The sequence below is a fragment of the Scyliorhinus torazame genome, chromosome 12 (genome assembly GCF_047496885.1).
Source record: "Scyliorhinus torazame isolate Kashiwa2021f chromosome 12, sScyTor2.1, whole genome shotgun sequence".
NCBI lineage: Eukaryota > Metazoa > Chordata > Chondrichthyes > Carcharhiniformes > Scyliorhinidae > Scyliorhinus > Scyliorhinus torazame.
This window is the reverse complement of record NC_092718.1, coordinates 18,790,223-18,802,227: the sequence shown is the minus strand read 5'-3', so window position 1 is coordinate 18,802,227 and position 12,005 is coordinate 18,790,223.

Genomic DNA, 12,005 nt, shown 5'->3' with positions numbered 1-12,005 from the left:
AAGGGGCAATTTAGCATGGCCAATCCACCTACCCTGCACATCTTTTTGGGTTGTGGGGGTGAGACCCACGCAGACACAGGGAGAATGTGCAAACTCCACACGGAGAGTGACCCAGGGCCGGGATCGAACCCACGACCTCCGTGCCACCACCTCAGTATTTCTAACAATGCAGCACTCTCTCAATATTGCACGGGAGTGTCAGCCTTAATTTTGTAATTGCAAACATTTTCTATTTAGTATTTACAACCCCTCCATCCTTTTTCCTCTGCCCTTCTGAAGATGCTGGCTCATATTGGGGTTATGGTTTTGTCATAATGATGAAGAAAAACCCCAAAATACGTATGGACATATTGGCGTGTGTTTTTAAAAATGGGCACTCCAGGTAAAGATGACTGAGGATGTAAATTCTGAGAATGTAAGTTCATTGTCTGAATTGCTGCAATGTGGGTGATACCAAGAAAGAGATGATGGAATGCCACATTCAGTCTCAGGCAAACATTTGAAAGGAAGAAGCCATCCAGATGTAAACTGTCATCTCCTGTGGAGATAATGGAAGCTGATTATCAACTCAGCAGGAATTATATCCTGTAAATTATGTCCTAGACCACTTTGTGGATTTTTCCATTCCAGAATATACAAGGGATAAAAAGCCAGCCGAAACACAGGGCTGGGTATGTCAGAGTGTGTGGCACAGAAACAAAAAGACACCAGAGTTCCCCCCCTGCTCTGGCAGGTAAAAATACAAGTCTTGCTCACTCTTTGATTGCTGAAGCAAGCCAAGACAATAGAGCCACAGCTGAAAGGGAAGCAGGATAACTTTGCAGCTAAGTTGCAGGACTCTAGAATCTCAGAACCAACTATAACGTTTCACTATCAACCCCTCAAGGACAAGTCAAAGATGGATTTCTATATATTTATTTCATTTTTGGACCTCGCATTTCTAATCTTTGTGAATCTATGAGCATGTGTTTTATTATAGTAGTTAATAAACTCACTATTTGACATTGGGTCCAAAACTCCATGCAACAATACATTTGGGCAGCATGGTGGCGCAGTGGGTTAGCACTGCTGCCTCACGGCGCCGAGGTCCCAGGTTTGATCCCGGCTCTGGGTCACTGTCCGTGTGGAGTTTGCACATTCTCCCCGTGTTTGCATGGGTTTTGCCCCCACAACCAAAAGATGTGTAGACTAGGTGGATTGGCCACGCTAAATTGCCCCTCAATTAGAAAAAATGAATTGGGTACTCTAAATTTATTTTTTTATAAATAAACTCACTCTTTCTTCAACTCAAGAAAGACTGGTTAAATTGGCTTCTTTTGAAACAAAAATATATTCGACTGGGAAAAGGGATTGGCAAGGGAAGGGATCCTTCTGGAAGTAATTTTGTTGTGACCAACTGAGGGGGGCTGAATAAAGAAAGGGAGCCGGTTCATCCCTCCTCACCGAGGGCATAACTAATTGAGGGTATCCCTTCCAAATTGTAACAAATTGGGGCTTGTGCTGAGATCGTTCCCACAAGGGGACGGAGGGTAACACATCCGGAGACCTTGCCCAGGGACCAGTTGTAACAGTTTACAGATATATTACAAATCTATCTTGGGTCATCATCATTGGGTCAAAATCCTGGAGCTCTCTACCTAACAAAATTGCTGGAGCATCTTCACCACATGGACATTGCAGTGCTTCAAAAGGGCGACCCACAACCACCTTCTCATGGCCAATTAGGGATAGGCAATAAATGCTGGCGTTGTTGACAATGCCCATATTCCAAAAGAAAAAGTTCATATTTCAGGTGGATTGGTTTTCTCCTCATGATGTTCTTTGACCCGCAGTGTATTTCCAGCATTTTATTTTCAGTTCAAATACCCAATAGCTGGACTATTTTGCTTTAGTTTAGAAAGAAAACAGCTACTAAAAGCTGGCAGCGAGAAGCACTCTTGCTCCTGAGTCAGAACGTTGTGGGTTTGCGACTTCAGCACAAAGATTTAAGCTGATGCTGCGTTGCAACAATGAGGAATGTTGGAGGTGCTGCTTTTCTAATGAGATGTTGAACTAAGGCTACATCTATTCTCTGTGGAAATGTGCAGTGGGTAGTGTCTCTGTCTCTAAGCCAGAAGATCTGGGTCTGAGCCCCAGGTCTTGTCAACCAAGGAAGGTGTGCTCATAATGCAGCCAAGCAGGTTGTGAAACTTTTCAACACACATCAATGCCCGTCGGTAAGATCGGGAGAGATTCCTGGTCAACCACACAATGGAAAAATAAGTTGGAGCCTCTACCATCACTTACCATAGTTGCAGGCTGCAATACGCATGTTGCCACAGCAACCCGACTCCTCGAGTGAGCAGTAACATACTGCCACCCAATCTACTCTCTCAGATGGACAAACAAAATCCCATGGCACTATTCCGAAGAAGGAGGGTTTTTCTCCCTTGTGTGTCGGCCAACATTTACCCCTCAATTAGGGCGGCACGGTGAGGCAGTGGTTGGCACTGCTGCCTCACAGCGCCGAGGACCTGGGTTCCATCCTGGCCCCGGGTCACTGTCCGTGTGGAGTTTGCACATTCTCCCTGTGTCTGCGTGGGACTCACCCCTACAACCCAAAAACGATGTGCAGGACTGGGCATGCTAGAATGCCCCGTAATTGGGGGGGAAAAAAAGAATTGGGTACTGTAAAAAAAAAAATTTCAAGATCTCTCAATCAATCACACTCAAAACAAATTGTCATTATCACATTGCTATGTGTGGGATCTTGCTGTGTGTGGGATCTTGCTGTGTGCAAATTGGCTGCTGCATTGTAACAGTGATTGCAAATCGCAAGTGCTTCATTGGCTGTGAAGTACTTTGGGTCAACCTGAGGTAATGAAAGACGCTATATAAATGAAAATCTTTATTCCACAATGCACTCTCTCACACACACAGTTACTGCACTAGTTAATGTGTTCAAATAAAATTCCTTTGCGTTTATTTTTTACTCAGTCCATACCAATTAAGCTGTAAAGAGTTATGTTAAATAAAGCACAAATGGAATTTATGTGAACAATTTAACTAAAGCAGCGCGAGGGGAATTAAACCCCAATCCCTTCCTGCTTTCATATGTTTGGGATTTCTGGATAGCCCAGTCAAACTGGGCAGCTGGGTCTGTACTTCAGAAACATAATAAGTTATTAAAATGGAGTAATTAAATTAGAAGCGCCGAATGTGAATCAAAAACCTCAGGAACAAAAGTGGACGCAATAGCACATACCTGTCCTCTGCTGGCAGTCCTGTCTCTGGGTCCGAGAGTCCTGTCTTTAAGCTTCTTTTTTTGTAAATTTAGAGTACCCAATTCATTTTTTTCCAATTAAGGGGCAATTTAGCATGGCCAATCCACCTACCCTGCACATCTTTATGCTGTGGGGGCAAGACCCACGCAAACACGGGGAGAATGTGCAAACTCCACACGGACGGACAGTGACCCAGAGCCGGGATCGAACCTGGGACCGCGGCGCCGTGAGGCAACAGGGCTAACCCACTGCGCCACCGTGCTGCCCTCTGTGTTTAAGCTTCTTGAGCTCATTAGCAGGCCTCAAAATTATATTTTGTTGTGTTCATTTTCTGCAATTATTTTTAATTTCTCCTCACTGAGGACTGCACTCTCCTTCCTGGAACTTTGAATGTATTTTTACGATGTTGGAATGAATTACATTAAAGTATATTTTTTAATTCTGTGATTGTATTGTCTTATTGTGGCTACTATGGTTTGATATTTTCAAACATTTAATCGCCATTTGCAAAAACCAGTTGATGTTGTAGGTCGCTTTGTTTGATTCATGTGCCGAACCCCCTCTCCTATTGTACAGAGCCGTCCTTTTAAATACTTGCGTCAGTGCTATTTCATTTCTGTACCAAACAACAAGTAATTAAACACTATTTCAACACAGCTGAAAGCAATCTACAATTAGGCCGGTGATGATATTTCGTACCCAACCCTATTACTCACAAAAGCGAAGGAAACTCGAGTTGCATGTTTTTGCACAACAGCGTAAATTAGCAAGTCAAGGTCCAGGTGACTTATAGCAACAATTAGAGAGATAAGCGAGACTTATCATTAGGATAAGGTGTACACTAAGATATACTTTTTTCTGTGCAGATGAAAGCGATACCTCCCGGTGTTGGCAGAATAAAACATGTTCAGGTTAACGAGGGCAGTGAGTAACTGAGCCCCACGCACCAGAGAATCACAGGTTCCAGTCCCTAATTTCCAGTTGGTTTCAGCCAGCACATCAGTCCTGAGTTCCCTGACAGAAAGACTTGCATTTATATAGCACCTTTCCTGACCACTGGACCTGCTTCACAGCCAATGGAATACTTTTTGACATATGGTGCTGTTGTAATGTAGGAAAGCTGACAATAAGATCCCACAATATGAGAATGACCAGGGGCGGGATTCTCCGACACCCTGCCGGGTCGGAGAATCGCCAGGGGCTGGCGTGAATCCCGCCCCTGCCGGTTGCCGAATTCTCCGGCACCGGATATTCGGCGGGGGTGGGAATCGCGCCACGCCGGTTGGTGGGCTCCCCCCTGGCGATTCTCGGCCGGCGATGGACCGAAGTCCCGCTGCTGGAATGCCTGTCCCGCCGGCGAGAATCAAACCACCTCTCTTACCGGCGGGACAAGGCGGCGCGGGCGGGCTCCGGGGTCCTGGGGGGGGCGCGGGGCGGTCTGGTCCCGGGGGGTGCCCCCACGGTGGCCTGGCCCGCGATCGGGGCCCACCAATCCGCGGGCGGGCCTGTGCCGTGGGGGCACTCTTTTCCTTCCGCCTTCGCCATGGTCTCCACTATGGCGGAGGCGGAAGAGACTCCCTCCACTGCGCATGCGCGGGGATGCCGTGAGCGGCCGCTGACGCTCCCGCGCATGCGCCACACGGCAAAGTCATTTCCGCGCCAGCTGGCGGGGCAGAAATCAGTCCGGTGCGGGCCTATCCCCGCAAGGTGAGGGCTTGGCCCCTCAAGATGTGGAGAATTCCGCACCTTTGGGGCGGCGCGATGCCGGACTGATTCGTGCCGTTTTTGGAGCCGGCCGGCGGACATCGCGCCGATTGCGGAGAATCCCGCCCCAGATATCTTTTTTAGTGATGTTGATTAAGGGATAAATATTGGCCAGGGCACTAGGGATAACTCTTCTTCAATAAACTGCAATGGGATCTTTTTCATCCACCTTGAGAAGGCCAACAGCACCTCACATATAGTTAAACACTTCCAACAGTGCAGAACCCTTTCATTGCTGCATTGGGGTGTCAGCCTTGACTGTTGTTTCAAATGCTGGAGTGGGACTTGAATGCCCAACCACCTCACTGAGCAGCAACTCACTGGGCATGCTGGACAGTCTGAAGCCTGAGAGTGGAAAGCCATCTGGCCCCTGATCCCAAAGTTTGTCTGTGGATGTGATGTGACACCAGATTAAGACAATATTTTTCATTTCTGTTAGATAGAATCGTAGAATCCCTACAGTGCAGAACGAGGCCATTTTGCCCATCAGGTCTACACCAACCCTCTGAAAGAGCACCCTATCTAGGCCCACCCTCACACCTTATCCCTGTAACCCCATCTAACCTTTGGAGATAAAGGGACAATTTAGCATAAACCTAACCTTAACCACTTAACCTGCACATCTTTGGACCGTGGAAGGAAACCAGAGCACCCGGAGAAAACACGTGGCAGACACGAGGAGACTGTGCAACCTCCACACAGACAGTCACCCAAGGTTGGATTTGAACCCGGCTCCCTGTAAGGCAGCAGTGCTAACCACTGTGCCACCCTGTTGGTTGAAGGAATGTGGAAAAATGGTGGAAAAATGAAGATGATCCGCGATCTAATTGAATGGCCTGAGGGCCTGAATGTTCTTCCCCTGTTTCAGTGTTCCTGGGACTGGGACCAGCTATGATGCCAGCTCTACAGTTAACTAGCCTGCCGATGCTTCCTTGCTTGCTTCACCCATGGGTGGCATGGTAGCACAGTGGTTAGCACTGTTTCTTCACAGCGCCAGGGTCCCAGGTTCGATTCCTGGCTTGGGTCACTGTCTGTGCAGAGTCTGCACGTTCTCCCTGTGTCTGCGTGGGTTTCCTCTGGGTGCTCCGGTTTCCTCCCACAAGTCCCGAAAGACACGCTGACAGGTAATTTGGACATTCTGAATTTTCCTTCTTTGTACCCGAAGAGGTGCCGGAGTGTGGCGACCAGGGGCTTTTCATAGTAACTTCATTGCAGTGTTAATGTAAGCCTACTTGTTTATTATTAATTAAGAGCAGTCACTTGGCTGTGTTCCATGAACATTCCCATGCCCATGGAACCCTTGCCCATGGTGAGATGGTATCTTCAGGGAGGGGAATGGGAAAGAAACTGGATGGAAGATGGAAAGCAAAATAATGATAAGAGCATTCTCAAAATGAAATATGAACCATCATCTCTCTGATAATTTATGAGCTACTGCCCATTTCCCTCCATTTTCCAAGGGAATGGGGATTGCTGCTAGTTTTTTAATATTTATTCATTCAAGTGACGTAGGTGTTGCTGGCCATGCCAACATTTATTGCCCATTCCTAACTGCCCTTGAGATGGTGGTGAGCTGCCTTCTTGAACCGTTGCAGTTCATGTGGTGTAGGTACACCCACAGTGCTGTTAGGGATTTTGACCCAGCGACAGTGAAGGAACAGTTAAGACATGGGCAGCAGAGCTTTGGATGTGTGAGAGCAGGCAGGAGTGTATTGGAATAGTTGCGTCTAGAGGAAACAAAGGCACGGTGAGGGTTTCAGCAGCGTGAGCTCAGACAGGGGCAAAGTCAGGAGGTGTTACTGTGGTGGAGATAGGTCGGCTTAGTGATAGCAGGAATATGAAGTTCATCTCAGACTTGGAGAGACGGAACGGCACTAATGGGAGTCTCCCAGGGATCGGAGGCCCCCAGGTGCATGCCCCTTGGGCAGGGTGGTACCCTGGCAGTGCTGCTGCCACCTGGGCACCCTGACACTGCTATCCTGGCAGTACCACTTGGCTGCCTGCTGGGCATTGCCAAGGTACCAATCTGGCATTTTCTGCGTGGATTTGATTGGGGGTGCCCTGTGCTGGTGTTGTGGGGTCCGGGAACCCTCCCATAGTGATTTGGGGTGTTGGGGTCGCGTCAGAGGCTTTGAACGGAGCACCCCGACGTGGAAAGCGGGGCCGTGTGCGGCCCCAGCCACACATTCCCTGCTGAGGCCGTTCATTTAATGCAAGTGACGTTGTACACCCATGTGTTTGTCGGCACTGCGAGCGCCGGGAAACATACAGCCTAAACTCACTCGCTATGGGGCTTTGTTCCCATTTAGTTAAATTGCCCCCAGTAACTCGGGAATGGACCTTGCAGGAAAGACCAAAAGCAATGGTTTCACTCTTCCCAATATTCAATTGGAGGAAATTTCTGTTCATTCTGAGTAATTAATTTTGGCCGTCGTTTTGGCCAGGAAACACGAGTACCAAATCAACTTGCTATAGTCTGTCTATAAATGGCTGACCTCTCACCTTGAACTCATCCAAATCTCTGCTGCCATTAATCTCATTCACACCATGTCCCGTTCAACTATCACCCCTGTACTCACTGACCTACATTGGCTTCCGACCCCACAATGCCCTAATTTTAAAATTCTTCTCATTGTTTTCAAATCCTGGATGGATTTGCTTCTTCCTACCTCAATGATGACTTCCAACCCACCAATATTTCCGTGTTTCTCCAATTCTGGCTTCTTGTGCGTCCCTGATTTTCATCGCCTTGCCTTAGGCACTGAACTTTGGAACACCTTCCCTCTTTATTTACTGACCTCTATCTCCTTTTTTTAAAAAAACATCTTCTTAAAACCTAACAAAGCAATTTTTTTTCTTTAAAAAAAATTTGAGAGTACCCAATTCATTTTTCCCAATTAAGGGGCAATTTAGCGTGGCCAATCCACCTACCCTGCACATCTTTGGGTTGTGGGGGCAAAACCCACGCAACACAGGCAAACTCCACACGGACTGTGACCCAGAGCCGGGATCGAACCTGGGACCTCGGCGCCATGAGGCAGCAGTGCTATCCACTGCGCCACCGTGCTATCCCTCCTAACAAAGCTATTTGTCACCCATTCTAATATCTCTTTATCTGTTTCGGTGTCAAATGTTGTTCGATAAAACTCCTCTGAAGCACCATGGGGCATTCGGCTACGTTAAAAGCACTATTTAAATCCCAGTTGTTGCCATGAACACAGCTAAAAAGTGTGTTCCAGACCAATGGGTCACATAAAATGCAGACATTTCTAGAGTGTAAAGTGGGGACTGGAAGGGGTAATGAGGGATGTTGAGTATACATACGTGTACGTGCATATGTGTCCATCTATGTTTGTTGATATGCGTGTGCATGTTTGTGAGTGTGTGTGTTTGTCTGTGTGTGTGTCAGTGTGCTTAACGGGGTGTTTGTCTGTGTGCGTGCCTGTTTGTATGAATACATGAATGCGGGAAGGCTGGAATATAAAAAGACTGGATAATCTACAGCAACAACTGCCTCCAAGTTACAATGGTGACACCTACTGTACAAACACTCTACTGTCCTGTGCTCCAAATGATCTAGTTTAAAATGTGGACTCATGGCGTTTTGGGAGGCAAATTAAAAATATACCTGATTAATATGGAGCGATATGATTAAAAGCGAAAAAATGAGGTTGAGTTAGAGGTTAGCCATGATTCCAATTGAGTAACAGAATGGGTTTGAGGGGTTGAATTGTCTACTCCTGTGTCAGTGGGAAATGAGGGAGTGTCCTTTACATATTGGGTGGACTTTTATGAATTAATGTTCTTAGTTTTTTTAGTTAGCACAAAGGATGTGGTTGTTGGAGGTCGATTATTTCAGTCCCAGGACGTCACTGCAGTTGTTCTTCAGGGTAGTGTCCTAGGCCTAACTAGCTTAAGCCATTTCATCGATGGCCTTCCCGCCATCATAAAATCAGAAGTGGGGATGTTTGTTGATGACTGCACAATGTTCAGCACCAATCGCAACTCCTCAGATACTGAGGCAGTCCATGTCAAAATGCAGCAAGCCTGGACAACATTTCAACTTGGATTGACAACTGGCAAATAACATTAATGCCACACAAGTGCCAGGCTATAACCATTTCTAACAAGAGAAAATCTAACCATTGCCCCATGTCATTCAATGGCGTGATCATAACTGAATCCCCCACGATCAACATTCTGGAGGTTTCCATTGACCAAAAACTTAACTGGACCAGCCAAAAATTACTGTGACTACTAGAGCAAGTTAAAGGCTGGGAATTCGCTAGAGACGATGCGGCTGAAGTCATAGCGATAGAGGAGGTTGTTGAAACATTTGATAGGCTAAACATCAATAATGGAGGTACTAGAAAGATTTTAAAAATTCGTTCATGAGACATGGGCATCGCAGTCTGGGCCAGCATTAATTGCCCATCCCTAATTGCTCGTGAGGGGACAGTTAAGAGTCAATGATATTGCTGTGGGTCTGGAGTCACATGTAGACCAGACCTGTTAAGGCCGACAGATTTCTTTCCCTAAAGGACATTAGTGAACCTGATGGTTTTTACGACAATCGGCAATGGTTTCATTGTCATCATTAGACTTTTAATTCCAGATTTTTATTAAATTTAAATTTCACCATCTGCAGGGGCGGGATATGAACCTGGGTCTCCAGAGCATTACTCTGGGTCTCTGGTTTTACTAGTCCAGTGACAGACACTGGGGTGTCACCGCCTCCCCTTAAGTGTACTTATAGTGATAAGTCGCGACAAAATGCAATGAATCTGAGGATACTGAGGACAATAAGGGAGGAAATTAAAAGTAAAGTGAAGTACTCATAGTCACAGATGACCATAGGCTGCTTTCCCCTTTGAGGGGGAGAGCTGACTGGTGGTGATTTAACCTGAGGATCACCACACCTCAGGCGAGGGGCAAGGTTGAGAAGGCGGGGCCTTCACGAATAACCTCAGCTGGTACTGGAATTGAACCCATGCTGTTGGCCTCGCTCTGCATCACGAACCAGCCATCCATGTAACTGAGCTAAACCGGCCCCCACCAGAGGAAATTAAAGAGGCACTGGCTATCATCGTGCAATCCTCCTTAGATACAGGGATGGTGTCTGGAAGCTGGAGAATTTCAAATACAAACATACGAGTTAATAATAATATAATAAGATTGTGGCTCATCTGACTGTAACCTCCCACTATGCTCTGATAACCTTGCTAGTCAAGAATCTATCTCCCACTGTTTTGAAAACATTCAAATGATCTGCTTCCACCGCCTTCTGAGGAAGGGATTTCAAAGACTCACAAACCTCTGAGAGAAAACTTGCTTCTCAGGTTTGTCTTAAATGGGCGGCCCCTTTATTTTTAAGCAGTGACCCCTAGTTCTAGATTCTTGATAAGAGGAAACATCCTCATCACATCCACCCTGTCAATACCCCTCAGGATCTTATACATTTCAATCAAGTCATCTCTTTCTCTTCTGAACTCCAGTGGTACAAACCTAACCTGTTCAATGTTTCCTCAGAAGAGAACCCACCCCCCATTCCTGATATTAGTTGAGTAAACCTTCTCCGAATTGCTTCTAATGCATTTACATCCTTCCTTAAATAAGGATACCATCACTAATCCCACAGTACTCCAGGTGCGTACTCACCAGTGTCTTGTACAACTGAGGCTAAACCTCTCTACTTGCATATTCAATTCTCCTCGCAATAAATGGTAATGTTCTATCAGCTCTCCTAAGTATTAACTTTGTCCAAAGAAAGGGGCAAAGATAAGCCTCGCAGCTACAGACCAGTCAGTTTAACTTCGGTGATGGAATAACTTTAAGGAACAATAATTCAGGACAAAATTAACAGTCATTGGATAAGTCTGGATTCATTAAGAAAGGTCAGTGCGGATCTGTTAAAGTTCAATTGTGATTAACTAACATGATTGAGTTTTTTGATGAGGTATCAGAAAGAGTAGATTCAATAATGTGGTTGATGTGGTGTGCATGAACTTCTTAAAGGCACTTGATAAAGTGTCATATAAGAGCTCATGTAATAAAAATGGAAATGGCTGCCATGGATTCAAAGTTGGCTGAGCGACAGGATAAAGAGCAGTGGTGAACAGTTGTTTTTCAGACTCCAGCAAAGTATATGGCGCGTTTCTTACTTTAGGAGGGAATGGCCTTTAGATATATGAGAGTGGTTCCAGCAATGAACGTCTTTAGTTACATGAATGGATTCGAGAAGCTGGGGCTTATCTCCTTCAGAAGAGAAGATTGCGAGGAGATTTGATAGACATGTTCAAAATCATGAGAGATCTAGGGCATGATCTAACGGCTGCGTTGCGCCCGAACAGGGACGCAGCATAGCTGGTAGATCCCTCTTCTGGGATCTACCCGGCTCGCCATGCGTCACGCGATCTCACTGAATCAGGCAAGGTGTCGCGATCTGAATCCCGCCCATTGTGGGCGGATCAGTTTTTGGCAAATCTGCATATTAGAGTGAGTGAGACAGCTAGTACCGGCAAGGGGAGCTCCTCAGTGGAGGAAGCAGGACTAAGTGCGGCCTCAGCGGGGCAATCACTGCGAGCGCCGGGAAACGCCTGGCCAATCGCGCTCGACATGGGACTGTTGCATTCGGTTAGATCGCGCCTGGAGTGTGAGTAGATAGGGAGAAATTGTAGACTCACGAACCAATGGACGGGAGTGTGGGCCGGGAATTGGACTAGCAGATTTGCTCTTGGAGTGAGCTGACATAGAGGTGATGGGCCAAATGACCTCGCTCTGTGTCCTGGTCATTGTATATAATCTACTTGAGGTAATACACACATTCCTGTTTCTATAGCACGGTAGCACAGTGGTCACAGCTCCAGGGTCCCAAGTTCGATTCCCGGCTTGGGTCACTGTCTGTGCGGAGTCTGCACGTTCTCCCCGTATCTGCGTGGGTTTCCTCCGGGTGCTCTGGTTTCCTCCCACAGTCCAAAG